The sequence below is a fragment of the Humulus lupulus genome, chromosome 7 (genome assembly GCF_963169125.1).
Source record: "Humulus lupulus chromosome 7, drHumLupu1.1, whole genome shotgun sequence".
Taxonomy (NCBI): Eukaryota; Viridiplantae; Streptophyta; class Magnoliopsida; order Rosales; family Cannabaceae; genus Humulus; species Humulus lupulus.
In genome coordinates, this window is record NC_084799.1 from 123,664,889 (window position 1) to 123,682,819 (window position 17,931).

Here is a 17,931-nt window from a genome sequence, read left to right on the forward strand (position 1 = left end):
CTCCCAAGACCCTTTGTATCTCTAGCTTTGGCACTGAGAATATTACACCTAGGTCAGAGGAAACTTCCAGCTCTCAAAAGGGCATGGTTCCAGAAGCTGCTCCTTCAACACAGATCCTCAAAGGCACAAATGCCACTATTCTTGAGAGGGTTGTAGCGGCTCCTCATGAAAATGAGTTTATTCTCTCCCACATTGTTGGTGACTTCGGACCTGGGACAAGGTTTGAGCTCCTCTCCTGAGTTGGTGAAATCTTAAGTGACTTGACCCCTATGGACTAGGAGTTCCTTATGAATGAGGCCTCCTCTTCAGTTAAAAACTGAGCCTTGGACTTCATTTATGCGGTAAAGTCTTCTGAGGATAAGGTTGTAAACCAAGCTTTGTATATTACAATTCAAATGAATAAACAAGGATAATCTATTATCTAATGGAAGAATAATACAAATAACATAACACAAATAAAACAAGTAATAGAATGGATCTTTGGGTTGAAGAACCATGATACATAAAATCACAAGTCTATGATTTTATGTGAATCACAAAAATGTAACAAAGGCTTGATACAAATTAAGATTTGTTGTCAAAAAATCTCTATTCCTAGCCTCCTCCTTGAGATTGCTTGAAGCTACTACAGTGGAATGAGATTGGGATTCACAAGCCTTGAATCTTCATGCAAGTCAAGCTTTCTTAATGAAGATCTTGTAGAAAACAAGTAATCTTGAGAGCTAGATAGAGAAAGAGAGGGGTGACTGATCAATTCACCAAAAACTCAAACAACCTCTTTAAATAGTATAGGAACCCTCATTAGACTCAACCAATGAGATTAGAGCATTTGATTTGAATTTTGGAGAAAAAAACACGTAACTGTTCGGTCCTATACAAACCGCCCAGGCGATGCATCAACACTGTGCATGCGATGCGTCGCCTATGTAGTGATTCAAAGGACTAGCGACGCAACGCAGGTCTTTCTTACTTGCCCCCCCAAAAATTATCTCAAAACATCCCCAAATGCCTCCAAACTTGTTGGGTACTCTTATATACTCCAAAGAAACACTTTGGACCCAAAATGATGATTTATAGATGCCTATACCAAAATTCAACTCTCACATGTTGACTTTAGTGAAACTGTTATGGTTTTGCACCTCTTCGTGCCTAACTAATTTTACCATGTATTTAACCAATCATAACAATCCCCCACTTGGTTAAATACCTCCTCAATCCTCTAGCCTAAACAATATTAGTCGCATAAAATAAAGTACCTTTTGGGTTTGGGTTTGAACTTTATCTTAGTGAAAACACTACAAAGCTTCTATCGAAATGCTAAGGTATTCTTAAAAGATTTAACCCAACATTACTAGCGATAAAAATTGATAATGTCTCACACACCTCTACCTGATTACTCATGTATTTCCCACTTTTCGCGCTTAGCACTTTTATAGCCTTGTGCTTATCCATTCATGAATCATTCAGAGAGAAAACTCATACTATCTTGAGAGGCGACACCACCTCTAGGTTCACATAGATGGAATTCTTACAACATCTTTGTTATCTTTAGAGATGCTTGTTGCTCTTCAACTAAATTTTGTTAAAAGCCTATGGCTTAACCCTCATGTCCGGTAGCAACCAATATTAACTCATCATATATGGAACTTTTAAATTGTTAATGTTGTAACTATTCCCTTATCAACAACTTGTTCATACCCATTGGACTCTTCACTTGATATATATAAGTTTTGTGTTTGGTTATCATCATTGGTGAATCTATTGGTCCAGGAGTTTTAGTCTCATCCCTTTATTAGTAGAACTCACCCAATCTCTGCCTAGATGTTTGGTAAATGGATCCACTATGTTCTAACAAAATTTTACATACAAAATTAATATGATACTATTATCAATAAATTCTCTCACATAGTCATGTCTTAGACTTATATGTATAAACTCCCCATTGTATATCTTATTGTAAGCTGTAATCAAAGTGGCTTAATTATCACAATGTATCGAGATCGTCGATACATTGACTGCGGTTTTCGGTATCTCCAACGTGAGATCTCTTAGCTACCTCTTTGTCGATTGCTGATAGAGCAACAAACTTGAACTCCATGGTTGAGTGACATATACATGTTTGTTTCTTAGATCCACAAGAAACGACACCCCCACCAAGGGTGAACACCCAAAAAGTTGTGGAGAGATTATCTCTTACACAAGATATCCAACTTGCGTTAGAATATCCTTCAAGTATCTTAGGAAACTTAGAATATTGGAGGCACAATTCTTTAGTCCTTTTCAGGTATCCAAAAACTCTTTCTACGACCATCCAATGTTTGATACTTGGATTGCTATTAAACCTACTTAGTTTACTAACTACAAATACAATATCTGCTCTAGTACAATGTGTGACATCCATCAAACTTCCAATTGCACTTGCTTACTCTAGCTGAGCCACCTCTCTCCCTTCATTCTTTTCAAGCTTTAGACTTGAATCGAAGGGTGTGTTTGTCTCTTTGATATTAAGATGACCAAACTTGTCAAGAATCTTCTCAATATAATGAGCTTGACCTAAGGCATATCCATCCATATTTCTCTGAATCTTCTTACCTAGTATGGTATCGGCCTCTCCAAGGTCTTTCATTTTGAAAGTGGAAGATAGAAACCTCATCATTTCTAATATGCCTTTCATGTCATTACTTAATATCAACCTACCATCAACATATAGACACACTAAGACGACATAGTCATCACAAGTCTTAGAGTATAAGCACTTGTCTGCAGTATTGTGTCTAAACCCATCCAAAACAATGGCTTCATCAAGCTTCTCATGACATTGTTTTGGTGCTTGTTTTAAACCATATAATGATTTAACAAGCTTACACGTCTTATGTAACGCCCTGGATAGCCAAGACCGTTACACTGTGTGTTCATAAAGGTGCAAGACTTGCTAATCAAGTCAAATTTAGTTAGAAATGTGTTACTAAAACTGTAGTTGAACTAGGGTTAAAAGATTTTGGCCACAAAAGCTACATTTCTTATAATCAAATTTTTTTACATGGGATCTCAAAAGTAATAACGTTAAAAGATAGTTTACAAAATTTCAGGATAAAAGTATAGCTACTAGCCACTCTAAGGGCAAAACAGACATTTAGGCTTTTCCCGTCCTGTACTACTCATCGACCGTGGCGGCCGATCAGCTGGTTATGTACATTCAACCCCAAAGCTCTCCATCTCAGGACTGGTCCACTTTGACCTTGCCTTTACCTGCACCACGTAGCACCCATGAACCAAGGCCCATCAAGAAAACACAACAACAGAGCATAATCATCAGTCAAACAATCAGATAATTCATATAGTGTAACCACACACTCAACAGTCCAAGACATGCATATAATCAGTCATTCAACATACCAAGCTTATCAATTATCATTAACAACCAATTCACATAAAAAAATCAGGGTCAACGCCCTTAGGTCGTGCCCCTTGTTTATCCCACTAACTCCGGCCTGCTTAAACTGAGCTCAATGAATATTAAGCTGTCCTCAGCTACCAGTGGCTGAGTTGCGCCCTGTGCACAAATATTGATTCTGGCACACTTAGGTCGTTTCTCACATGTCCCACGGCGTAATACCATCTATGACATCATACAGATATAGGGAGCTCTTAGTCCCAACACCATCACATAACCGGGTGCAATTTTCTTACCTTTGGATTTTGGTAGCTTTGATCAATGATGACAACCCTCAAGCACGATCCCTTCTGAGCCCTAGCGTACACCTAGTTACAGTTACAAGTTAGAACCATACCAAACTTCAATTCCAAAACCTAACCTCGGGACCAATCCCAAGCCCCCGGGAAGCCCTAATTCCACCAAACGGGGTGGTGGAATCAAACCCTGAGCCCTCGGGCAAAAACCCTAAGAGATATCCAAAAAACCCCCTTCTGAAAACAGGGTAGCGCTACAGCGTCACAAGGAGGGCACTATAGCACTACAAGCAAAGCCAAAAAGCTCTGAAACATCAGGGCCTAGGGCGCTACAATGCTAGTCACAACACAACCCAACTTCAAGTTTCCTTCCTTCGAATTTCCTCGAGCCAAACCTCTCCAAAACTCAACCAAACCTCAATCATACCCCAAAGCAAGCCTACCAACATCTCCAACTCACCTCAAATGACCTAACCATATGAAATTCAATCACATGCACCCCAAAGTAAAGAAATCACCATGGTTGAGCTTAAAGTTCAAAACTCAGCAGAACAACAGAAATCTCAGAACTTAAAGCTAGAACTTCTTACCTTTGATGGATGAAGTCAACCTAGGTTATCTTCCACACTTCCTTAGCTTTCACCTCCTCAAATCCTTAGGCTTAATTCCCTAGAATTCCCACAGAAACTCAGCTTAGAAAACCAGTTCAACACCAAAAACCAGAAACTGAAAAAACAACCTTGAAACTTACCTCAAATGGACTGAATTACTCTTGCTAACTCCTCAAGCCAAATCAAGGGGCCAATTATGAAGTCTTAGCCTAAATTCCTCTTAATTTCAGCCTCAATTTCCAGTAGAAAGGATGAGAGAAAAACAAATCGATTGAGAGAGATGAAGACTTCTATTTTTCCTTCTTTTTTTTTTCTTTTCCTTTGTCTCAATCCTTCTTTCAGACTTCTACTGCTTTCTACATATTCCACTAAAGCAATAAAAGAAAAATAATAATTATCTCTGCTTTTAACTCAAATGACCAATTTTCCCTCCCGTAAATCCTAAGCCATTAAAACATTCTAAGGGCATTTTGGTCATTACACCAAATTCCCGCTAATTCCTCAAATGTCTCTAATATTTACCGCTTACTTTCCGAAACCTAGTTAATCACCAACTATATTCCTCAATATCAAATAATCTCCAATATATTTCCTAAATTCCCAGAAATACCCCCAGGCTCACCCCGAGCTAGGTATAAATCCCTTCAGTGATTTTTTGCTAAACCGCTCACTAGGATCGCCTCGAGTCACAAGCTACAAATATATCCACATAATAATGTGGTCTCAACAATTTATCACAAATATTTACATTTATGCCCTCAATGGGCCAAAATTACGAATATGCCCTTCTAACCTAATTAGGGCTTACATGCATACTAATACACATAGTCATGCATCACAGATATCCAAGTAGTCATATAAACATGATTTTAATCATTTAAATCATATCTAATCCATTTATGCCCTCCCAACACACTAATCAAGGCCCTTAAGCCTTATTAGTAAATTTGGGTCGTTACATCTTATGTTCATTTCCTCTTAGAACAAACCCTTTCAGTTTCTCCACGTAAACCTCCTCATTGAGGTTACCATTTAGGAATGTCGTTTTGAAATCCATTTAATGAACATATAGGTTGTGTATTGATGATAAGGTAAACAAAAATCTTGTAGATGTTGTCCTTGTTACCGGTGCATAGGTATCAAAATAATATATGCCTTTGAAATACCCACTTGCAACCTATTGGATTTGATCCTTATGGTAGATCAACAATCTCCCAAGTGTGGTTAGACATAATTGCATCCATCTCATCATTTATTGCCTCTTTCCAAAAATTAGAGTCCCTTGAGGACATAACATCTTGGAAAGTTTTAAGATCATCCTCCACTTGAAGTACCATTGGATACTTCCAGCTGTTTCCCGTATGGTTTCCATTTAATAGATAAAGAGTCTCCACTTGAGAGGTTTTATTTTGTGATCCACTATCTTTAAGCCTTTGGATTCTTCTAGGAAATTTCAGTTGCTCTACAACCCTTGAAGGAAACTCCTCTCGAGTTCTTTCTAATGAAATTGGTTCTTGAGGCTTATTGTCACTATACAACAAATTCTCAAAGAACTCAACTTGTCTTGAATCAATTATCACATTAGACGCGAAGTATAATTTCCTATAGGCCTTGCTATATGAGGCACAACCTACAAATACACATTTGATAGTCCTTGGACCCAACTTGGTCCTTTTAGGATTCATGCTTTTGCATTAGGCAAGACACCCCCACACTTTGAGACACCCTAGGTGTGGGTAACTGGTTTACCATGTGTGTAGCGAAATGCACGGGGTGGTGGGCCCAGGGATTTCAAAATTTTTTATTTAAACAATCTTTAAATAACCAGATCCATCAATATGCGTATATTAATCAATGACATATAAAAAGATAAGGAATTTTACCAGTTGTAGAACTATCAATATTTCTCGCTATCTTTTTGTATCTCATACGAACATTCAATCCTTAGCAGCCTCCAAAATACTCAAACCAAGATGTGTCTCTACACCTCAAGACGCGAGTGGGCACGCAGAGTTATGGTGGGAATTTTGTGATTCGCGAGATATTCTCAACACATATGATCTTGGAATTTTTCAAGAATGAGACAATTTTCAAGGATAGGGTGATTCACAAGATATTCTCAAAACATAAGATCTTGGAATTTTTTAGGTATGAGACAATTTTCTAGGATAGAGAAAAATAATACGATATAATTTTTCTCTCTGTGAAAGACTTAGAATTCTCTAAAAGAATCTTCTTCTTGAAAACAATTTCCTTAGAATATATTTTTACAAAATAATAATAAATTCAAAATTAAAAATATTAAAACAATTACTAATAATTAATTGAATAAATAAAAATATCCAAGACCAAGTCTTGGAGGCTGTTACACATCAGTCACAGTGCAAGCACTTTGATTGGCATGTAGCACATGACATTTTCAAGGCATGTGGCTTAACCAATTTTATTTAATAATTTATTTATTAAAAAATATCTAAACATGATAACTAATCTTATCAGAATAATTAATGAATAAATTTCAAACTAATTCAAACCAATTTTTAATGATCAGAATTATCTTTTCACATAATTTAAATATATTATTATCCTTCAAAAATATGAAGATGACATGACAAATGAGAATAAGACACGTGACATCACCAATCAGGGAAAAACAACAAAGTATTGAGAAAATACTGACGGGCAAAACAGATAGGTCCAGGACCTAGGAAAGTCGACCAAGCCTAAATCCCCTAGGGGTGGTCGGCCTGACCCCTACCCCTAGGGTGGTCGGCCTAAGCAGGCCCAAAAGCCTAGAATTGGTCGGCCTGACCCCTACCCCTGGGGTGGTCGGCCCCAGCATACACAAGGACCCCTAGGGGTGGTCGACCTGACCCCAACCCCTAGGGTAGTCGGCCCCAATATGCATAAGGACCCCTAGGGGTGTTTGGCCTGACCTCAACCCCTAAGGTGGTTGGCCTAAGAGCCACCTGGGTGGTCGACCCACCCTATCTTTCATTGGGTGGTCAGCCTAAACCCCCAAGTACACTTCACTGAGAAATAATCACTCTCGTTCAAACTGAGATTAGTGGGCCTAGCATGTAGAGTCCAAGAACTTTACTTAGCTAATTATTTAGTAGTATTATAGTATGTATAGTATTATCTTCGTAACTGTGGATTTTTGGTTCAGACCGGGAATTATTTGGACACTCATAGTAGTACTTATAGATTTTCTAAGTTTAACCTATAGTTTAAGAATATTAAGTATAACCTAAGGTTTGATTATATGAATGATATTAAGGATAATATTTGTTATACTATAAGGTTTAGATATCAACCAATAGGATTTTAAGCACATGTTATGAATGGGTAATTAAGGATTAAGTATTTTTGAGGATTAAATTAAATACGGGTAAAACTTGAATGCTTTAAGGTCAGTCAGCAGCTTTGAATCCGTTGAGGGCTTAGTCAAGGATGTTTACCCCATTCAAACTTAGCTAAAAATGTGTAATTTCGTGTTTAAATATTCAGCGTATGCCAATATATCGCAGCACGTAGACACGGAAAACACGAGACGATGCACGGTCGCATCGGGCATACTGGCCCAGACGATATATCGCCTACAGGGGGCGATATATCGCCTCCTCCAGCATGTTTTCAAACATTTTTTAATTCTTTTCCTTTCAGCCATTCAAACTCCTTCATAAGTCCAGCATCTTTTGAACGAGTCTTCAGCCTCTGTTGAACGATTATTCAAATTATTTTCACCTAAAAAGCCATTATTTTTATTCAAGTAAAATCAAGATACTTTCATTCCCAAACTCTATAAATAGGACCTAGTACCCAGCCATTATTCACCTTTTGCTCTAAGTTCGGAAGCTGCTAGTGTTAAGTGAGTGTGAGAGTGTAAACATCTGGTTTGGGAAAATCATAAGCTTAAACATCATAAGCTTATCAAACACTTTGGGAAGTGAGGTTCTATAGTATTTCGGTTGTGGTGTAGATTGGTCTTTCAAGTCTTTGAGGTAAACCAAAACTCTAGCTCATTGTTTTATGTTATTTTCTTTCTCATAGCCTTCTATTCAGTTTCCTAACCTCATTCTTATTTTGGTTAGGAAATCTAATTCTTGAGCACATAAGTTTCGGTAAGCATGTTTTTGAAATGGTTTAGTCTTTCCATCCCTTTCATTTCATCTCTTTTCTTCTTTAGCCTCACTCTTTCTAATGGTTATTAGGAGTGTTCCAAAAAGTCCCAACTCAGTCCACATATCCCGGTAACTTTGGTAAGGAAAATAGGCTAGAATCAATATGTTATATGTTTATGTTATCTTATGTTTTATGTTATTAAATGTGTTATGATATGTATGTATATATGTTTGTAGGCTTGGGCATATGACCCATATGACTAACAAGACCCCAAATGGGTTATGGGCATATGACCTACTTAGCTAGTAGGACCCCACTAATCCCATGGGCATATGCTTGTTTAGTCTATGGGACCCCAAGTAATAATGGCCATTATAATAAGTGTATGTTATAAGTATTATGTTAAGTCTTTATGTTACTTATGAAATTATGTTTATGACTATGTGTTAGATTTTCCTTGCTGGGCATTAGGCTCATTCCTTTTTGTTGTATGTGCAGGAAAATAGCTTTAAGAGGCGGTAAGATTCGTGGACACTTAGAGGATGTGTATCGATGGTGAATGGAGTCAAGGGGCCGAGCGTTATTCGATTCGAGGATGTAGTTACTGTTTTATGTCTTTTTATGGTTTTACATGTATTTTCCGCACTATTTATGTAAGGTCTTTTTATCTTAAATCATGTTTTGTTTTTTAAAGACAATGGGATCCCATATCATTTTTGGCATTTATGTAAGTAACTTTTATTTCTTCAAGTTACTTAATAAAATTATGGTATTTTTGCAAATGTAAGTCTTAGTAAGAATTTGTATGTATAGTTTCGTTAATGGTCCAAAAGTCTAGATTAGTGGGTCATTACAGTTGGTATCAGAGAAACGGTTCCTTTGCATGAAGTTCTCCTCGATACACACGCTCAAAGCTCCGAATCTGACCGCCAAGTAAGTGTTTATGTTACTAGTTATGTTACTTATGTGTATAGCTAACACCTTTAGTGTTTATGTTTTCAGTTAAGAATGAACGGAGCGTTAACCTACCAAGATATCCGAGCCATTAAGGCCTTAAAAAGAATAAGGGAGCCAAGAAACACCGTAGGAGCACTAGAAAGGATCACTCGAAGGTTGCTTTTGTTTCACCAAAAGATAGGTGGCCTTCAAGAGGCTAAGCAAATAATGTTAAGATCAACGGAACAATATGTACTAGTGATTAGGCTATTTAAAGATTTCCATCCTGTAATAGCAGCTTTAGAAGAAATATGGGAAGAAATGAATGAAGAGGATGAACTACCATTAGCGATGAGATATTATTTCCTCTTAGTTAGGTTCACCGCAAAATTTGAGTTTCAGTTTACAAATGAGCAAAAACATAGGATTCTCACCAACCTTCCTAGAGGACGTTTCGATGCACATGATAATGATGATTATGAACAAATAGATGATGATATGCTAGATGACGGATCGGATGTAGAAGATCCCGACTTTTAGATTAGTAGTTTTTATTTGTTTTATTTATTTTTTATGTTATGATTGTAAATAAGTGAAAATATTTTTCCAAATGAATAATATGCTATTTTATTATCATGTATGAATTTGATTTTTATTTTCGCAATCATAATAAGTAATAAATAAAATGAATAATGACTAAGTTCGGTGAGGGTGGATACAAATCAATGAACCAAGTTTCCTTATTGAGAGTTAGGGGGCCATAGTAGTGGGAACGATTTTACTGATCCCAGCCCTCCCTCAATATGGTTAACTTTGGAACAAAGATAAGTTTCGAGCTTGAGAATTAAGTCATATAGGATGATTAGAAACACACTTAGAAAATAAAGATGACTTGTTTTTCTAAGTATAGAAACCCACTCTAAATATAAATAAAGACCTATATAATTTTTCATAAGAAGTCATAATAAATAAGTCCGAGATATGTTTGTTTTAGAATAAGTTTTTGCCTTAGAGCCTATTAGGTAAAGTTCTAACATGTTTCTTTCAACTGTTAGAACTCTGCTACGATGTCGCTCCGAAGATCTGCACGCACCAACGGAAACGCCACCAGCGATGTTCGAGCGACCAATGCGGTCCCTACAGTTCGCCGAAGGGGGGTGCGTGCTACTGCTCGCCGCAACACGCCGGCACAGCCAGCTGACAACACTGCGGAGATTGCCAGACTGCGACAGCAAGTCGAGGAACTTCTGTAGCAACAACGCCAACAGGCTCAATCTCAGCCTCAGCCTCCGCCACAGCCGCAGCCGCAGCCAATGGCCCCAGCACCCCAACAAGTTGGTCCATATGGGGGATGGCCTATGACGAACTACGCTCCATATCCAGTACAGCACGTGGAGCCAGTGTATGAAAGGTTCCGCAAGCAGCACGCTCCAAACTTCGAAGGGACTACAGACCCCTTTGAGGCAGAAGAGTGGTTGAGGAATGTGGAGCCGATTTTGGCCCACATGAACCTCAGTAATGCAGACCGTATATCCTGCGTCTCATCTTTACTCAAGAAAGATGCCAGGATATGGTGGGACTTGGTCCAACAATCCCATGATGTTGCCACCATGACGTGGACCCGATTTGTGGAGCTGTTCCACAAAAAGTACTACAATTCGGCTGTACTTGCTACGAGGGTTGAGGAGTTCACCAATCTGAAGCAGGGTACTTTAACAGTGGCAGAATATGAGTGAACCAAAGGACTCAAATGACATAAACATGAGTTCCTAATAACTTTAGGATTGAGAACAATTTGTATATCATCATCTTATGATATGTTTGATGAATACATATAAAACAAAACAATACTCAACTAAGTATTAAATACATATTGAGTCCAGTTCATGTATAACCACATTATACAAAGTACCTCCACTAAAATGTCCTACTACATCAGTAATCCAGATCTAGATTACATGTATTCATAATACAAGTGAACCGTACTTACAGTATTCAATCCAAAGATTCCATATAACTTTGTTTGATTGTGAACTATTCAAATTTGTTCCATACAATCTTAATCCTCTCATACCAATACAAGATTCTAGTCACAATAACGAATTTGTAAATTTTTTGATATTCATATAATATTATTCAAATAATAATAATAACAATCAATATATGCAAAAATTCATCTTAATTATTCATTTCATAAAACATTGTCCAACATATATACTTTCAAGGGCACAATTCTTAACACTAGGTTGGTCCTCTTTCCTTTCCATATCTCATATGGTGAAATTTGATTCTTCTTTAGAGGAATTCGGTATAGAATATGACAAGTTGATAGCAAGACTTCTTCCCATAACACAATACTCAAATTTGCATGTAATAGCATAACATTTTTCAGTTTAACATATGTTCTATTCTTTCTTTTCGGTATAGCATTTTTTTGGGGTGTATAAGGGGTTGTCCATTCATGTATTATATCATGCATCTCACAAAACACATTGAATTAATTGGAAAAGTATGCACTGCCCCTATCACTTCTAATCACTTTAATTTTCTTTTCCAATTGATTTTCAACTTCGACTTTATAGATTTTAAACATGCTAAAGGCCTCATACTTATTCTTAAGCAAGTATACATATGTGAATCTAGAATAATCATCAGTAACGGTAATAATATACCTATGTCCACCTCTAGTAATTATTCCATTCAATTCTCATAAATCACTATGTATCAAATCTAACAAGTTAGTTTCTCTTTCAACACTTGGATAAGGTTTCTTTACCATCTTAGATTTAATACATACTTCACATTTATCATGCTCAACATCATTGCATACAGTTAAATCACATTTGATAACTCTTTTAATTGTATTATAACATATATGAGCAAGTATATTATGCCTATTATGCCACAAAAATATAGAATCAAAGCCAGGCATATAAGAGGAAGATGTGCATGAATTATTATCAAAACATGAGTCTTTGGTACACAATTTGATCATTCCATCACAAACATATCCTTTCCCCACAAAGTAATTCCCCTTACACAAGACTAGCTTACTAGACTCTAACACTTCTTTGATGCCCTGTTTTATCAACAAGTCCCCCACTAACAAGATTCCTAAACATATCGGAACAAAAAACACATTAGTCAAAAGAACTTTCTTTATGGATGTGAAGTAGATATTAGCATTCCCCTTGCCGAACACTTAGGATCTATGCTCATTTCCCATTTGGATCTCATGTCCATCCCTTGATTCTTCAAAAAATTGAAGAATTCTCTATCATAAGTTACATGAATGGTAGCACAAGTTTCATATCACCATCCTTTCACTTTGTCTTGGATGGAATTTACTTTACTCAAGGCAGCAACTAACTCTTCTTTAGTTGTGTTGAACTTTGATCTATGGTTGTTGGACTTTTAGAACTTGCATTACCTAGCCATCCCTAGCCACGTGATCACTTTTGCCACAAACAAAACAAGGGTCTCTCACACCCTTGAATTGCCTTTCACTCTTCTTAGGGGCTAGGTAAGTATCCTTCTTTGATTGGGGTTTCTTGTGGCCTGCCCTTTAGATTGAGAGGGTTTCCCTATGGTGTTAGCCTTGGATGTCCCACCATTGGACTCTTCCATACACTTGTCTATATAACGAGACTCCTCTTCAATCCTTAGGTGCTTTAGGATCTCCTCCAAAGATATCTCCCCATCCTTATAGAGAATCTTCTTTCTATAGCCCCTCCAAGATGGAGGCAACTTGGCTATGATCCCACCCACAATGAAGGACTTCGAGAATGTTATCTATAGATTAGATAACTTATTCATAATAACTTGTAGCTCGTGTACTTGAGGGAGTGAGGGTTTTACATCAAAGAATTTAAATTCCATGTATTGAGTTATGAGGAATTTCTTGATACCTTCTTCTTTGGTTTTGTTCTTCTTCTCAAGTGCATCACATAGAGACAATCCGAGAGGGAGTTGGGTATGTGGCCTTTACATATTAGCTCATCTTCTTCCCTTTTATTACTTTCCTTGATCACTTCTTGAGTATCATCACCCTTTGGAGGATCTAATGTCTTCAAATCTTTGTCAAGAATGTAGTGAACCTTCAATATTGTGAGAAGAAACTTGATCTTGCGTTGCCAACACACAAAGTTTGAGCCATCGAATCGATCTAGTCTCACTCGATCTTGAGACATGAACTTGAGGGATGAGATTGAGGAGCTTTCTTCCATATTCTTGGTTAGTGGATAAGCCTTAGAGATATACAATCTTTAGTATAAAACTTAGGTTTGGGGTTAGAGGTTATTGATTGTTGGGGATAAGGCTATAAACCAAGCTTTGTATATCACAATTCATAGGAATAAACACAAATAATCTATTCTCTAATGGAAGAATAATATAAAGAACATGGGTTTAAGAAAAAAGAATAAACAAGTAATATAATGGACCTATGGGTTCATGAACCTTGATACATAAAATCACAAGTCCATGATTTTATGTGAATCCCCAAAATGTAACAAAGGCTTGGCCCAAATTAAGATTTTTTCCTAAAAATCTTTATTCCTAGCCTCTTCCTTGAGATTGCTTGAAGATACTACAATGGAATGAGATTGAGATTCACAAGCCTTGAATCTTCATGCAAGTCAAGCTTTCTTGATGAAGATCTTGGAGAAAACTAGTAATCTTGGAGCTAGAGAAAGAGAGAGGTGAGTGATCAATTCACCAAAAACTCAAATGACCCCTTTAAATAGTATAAGAACCCTCATTAGACTCAACCAATGAGATTAGAGCATTTGATTTTAATTCTGAAGCCAAAAACACGCCATTGTATGGTCATGTACAGACCGCCCAGGCGATGCATCGCCACCGTGCAGGCGATGCATCACATGTGTAGTGATTTAAAGGACTGGCGACGCGTTGCCTCTCAGAGGTGACAAAACACAGATCTCTCTGACTTAGCGCCGCAAAACTTGTCTCAAAGCATGACCAAATACCTCCAAACTTTTTGGGTACTATTATATACTCCAAAGAAACACTTTGGATCGAAAAGGATAATTTATAGATGCCTATACCAAAATTCAGCATATGTTGACTTTAGTTAAACCGTTATGGTTTTGCACCTCTTCGTGCCTAACCAATTTCACTATGTATTTAACCAAACATAACAAAGTCTAAGTGTATACATACTACTTACATTTTTATATTCATGTTTTATAGTTGCATGTCTTGACATATATTATTTTCCACATGTAGGGTCTACTCGGATTCATCTAATTTTTGAAGCAAATCAATGGCCTCGCAGCTCCTAGTGAAAAGGGCATGACTAAAGCTAAGGAAGCTCAAGTCAAGGCCAAGCTGGAGGTTGATTCACTGAAGAAGGTATTGGAAGATGCTCAGAACCAAGTCGCCCTGGTTACCCAAAAAAATAACCAACTCGTGGAGGAGAAAAAGACTTCCTTCCACCTACTGGAGCAGAAAAGGGCTCAGTTCTAAAAAGGCATCAATGCTAAAGAGGCTGAATACTCCGAGCTAGCCTGCTACTGAGTCTGGTGCCTTGTTCATGATGTAGAATTTTCATTTCGAGGCGAAGCTCGCGACGCCTTTATAAAAAAATTCAAGGTCCAACTTGTTGCAGAAGAGGCCACCCAAACTACAGCTGTGAAGGGTAACCCTGATGTCGAGCTAGGAGATGAAGTTACATCGGAATGAGGAGCCACATCTAAAGGAGGACCTGCTTATGGGACCTTTTATCAACATCATTTGTTTTCTTGTTTACTATTTTTCTTCTTTTTTGTTTATGGCATTCGGGCCAATTTTAATTAAGGCCTGAAGTGTAACATCCTCAATTTACTAATCAGACTTAGTGCCTTGATTAGTGTGCTTGGAGGGCATAAATGGATATTATGTGCATGTTTATGATTACATGAGTTATATTATGATATGGTTATTTATGCATGTTTAAGTGTATTAAATATGCATGTGGGTCTATTTATTATTAGAAGGGTATTTTCATAATTTTAACCCATTGATGTTATATTTGTAAATATATGTGATTTTTGATTGAGACCACATCATTATGTCAATATATTTGGGTTACTCGATATGAGACGATCCTAGTGAGAAAGTTAGTAGAAAGGTCACAACAGGATTAAATACCTGGCTCGGGGTGAGCCTAAGGGTATTTTGGGAATTTAGTACATTATTGAGGTCTATCTGGTAATGAGAAATTATTTGATGATTATTTGGGTGTAATGGATTTAATTTGGAAATTAATGTGATATTTGAGATTAGAGATAATCTCGGGAAAAGACCAAAATTCCCTTGGTTTGGTTAAAGGGGCATAGGCTTGGGTGAGGGAAAATTGGTATAGGAAACTTTGACTAAGCTTTGGCAGCCACATTTTTGGGTCATTGTCTATACACTAAGTCTTCTTTTCTTCTCCTTTGGAATTCTCTTGAAAACTATTTGATGGAGGGTAGCAAACTAGTCTTGGAGATTAAAGTAATTGAGAAATTGAGCATTCAGAGTTAGCAGCTGCTAATCCACCTTAACTCTTAGGGCATTCAGAGTATTATTCTTGGGGGTTTCTTGATGTTCTTGAGTATAGATGGGTTTATGATGGAATTGGTTTTTAAACTGATTTAGAGGCTAGTATTAGGTCTGGGTTCTGGGTTTGGGCTTTGAATTCATGAATTGGAGAAAAGCTTAAGTTTCAAGAACTCAAAGTGTGGTTCTTGGAATTCTTGGTTTTCTGAGTGCTTTGAGGTTGTTTGTGGGTTCTTGGGCACATGGATAACCTACTTGGGGCTCAAGGTTTCGTTAGAATTGAGTCGGGACCTTGCTTTGATGACTCTTTGGGGTCTTAGGTAGGATTTTGATGAATTTAGGTCAGAGGAATTGCAGAAAACTGAACCCAAAATTATGGATTCGCATTGTAGCGTCCGTGCCTGGGGTTTGGGCGCCCCTGTGCTAAGCAGGGGAGGGCTTTGGGGGTTCTTTGACTTGCTTGGACACCCTTTCCCTTATTATGGGCGCCCTTGCGCTATGTAGGGGAGTTCCTGGGAACTCTTTGACTTATTTGGGCATGCATGCCCTTCCTTTGGGTACACCTGCCCTATGTCAATTTTAGCAAGCTTCACTTTTAGTGCTTGGGAAGAACTTGGGGGCTAGGGGCACGATTCCACCACCCCGTTGGGTGAAATTGGAGGCCCCGAGGGTACGAGATTGGTCGTGTAGTTTGTTTATGGGATTGAATCATAATGATGATATTATTTATGGTTGTAACTAGGTTACCGCTAGGGCTCGAGACAGAATTATGCTATATGGTCATTTTATCTATCAAGTGCTTGGACCAGTGGTAAGAAAACTGCACCCGGTATGTGATTAGGGCATGACCCAGTTATTGAACACGTTTATGACCATGCTTGGACTATTTTATTAGACATGTTAATTGTGTTGTGCATACTTGTAATATATAATGTATGCTTATCTGTTTTACATGATTGAAAGGCTTGACCTATGAGTCAAGGGCGGAAATAACGCGCTGAGTGTAGGCCAGATTGGTTAGGCCTATCTAGTAGCATGGTATACGCTTAACCGACCCTATGGTCGCTTAGAAAATAATGCGCCAGGTACGCTTGGCCAACTCTAAGGCTGGTTATATAGAGGATAGGGAAATGGGCTTCAAGGTGACTCAACAGTCACTTATCCTAGGGCATGAGTAGGGTTATTACTGCTAGGCATGCTAATTATGATTCAGTAATATGTTCTTAATTGCTTATGAGCATGTTTATGTTTTCTTGCTAAGCCTTGGCTCGAGGGTGCTATGTGGTGTAGGTAAGGGAAAAGGGAAGTTGGACTACCCATGAGTTGGAGAGCTTCGTTGGTGACGTGTACGCATGCAGCTTGCTCGACGACCATGGTCGGGGATTCACAGAGGAACTAGGGTTAAACCCTAATTTTGCCGCTTAGGCATGCTTGTGTTGTAACCACCCTTTTGGATTGTAAATGTCATTTTATTAAATGTTTATTTTTGTGATCTCATTTATGAACTTAAATTTTTAATGAAAGTAAATATTCCTTTGACCAAAAATTTTAACCGTGATCAATTAATTACTTATTGTTACACGTTTATGTCCAAATGACTTGATTAGCAAGTCCAACACTATTTAAAATAAATAGTGTAATGGACTTGGCTATCCAGGGCATTACAACTTGGTATCAGAGTTGCCAAGGTTTATGGGTAGCTGAAGACGAGCTGGGCATGTACACTCGCCACTAAAGACAGGCTCGACTCAGGGTTTGGGTAACTATTTATGCGGTTATGTGTTTAACTGCTTACATAGGATATAGATGCCTTATATGCCTGCCTTATTAGAGAGCATGAGATATTCTGATAGGGCCTGGTCCTTTTAACACCTTGGTTAGCCAAGACCATTACACTGTGAATTTTAAATAGCGCTTAACTCTCTAAATGAGTCATTGGGCCATAAATGTACATCTAAGTGTGATTAATGGGCCAGGGTTAAAAATCTCGGTCATAGGGAATGGATATTTTATTCAAAATGTTAAACTG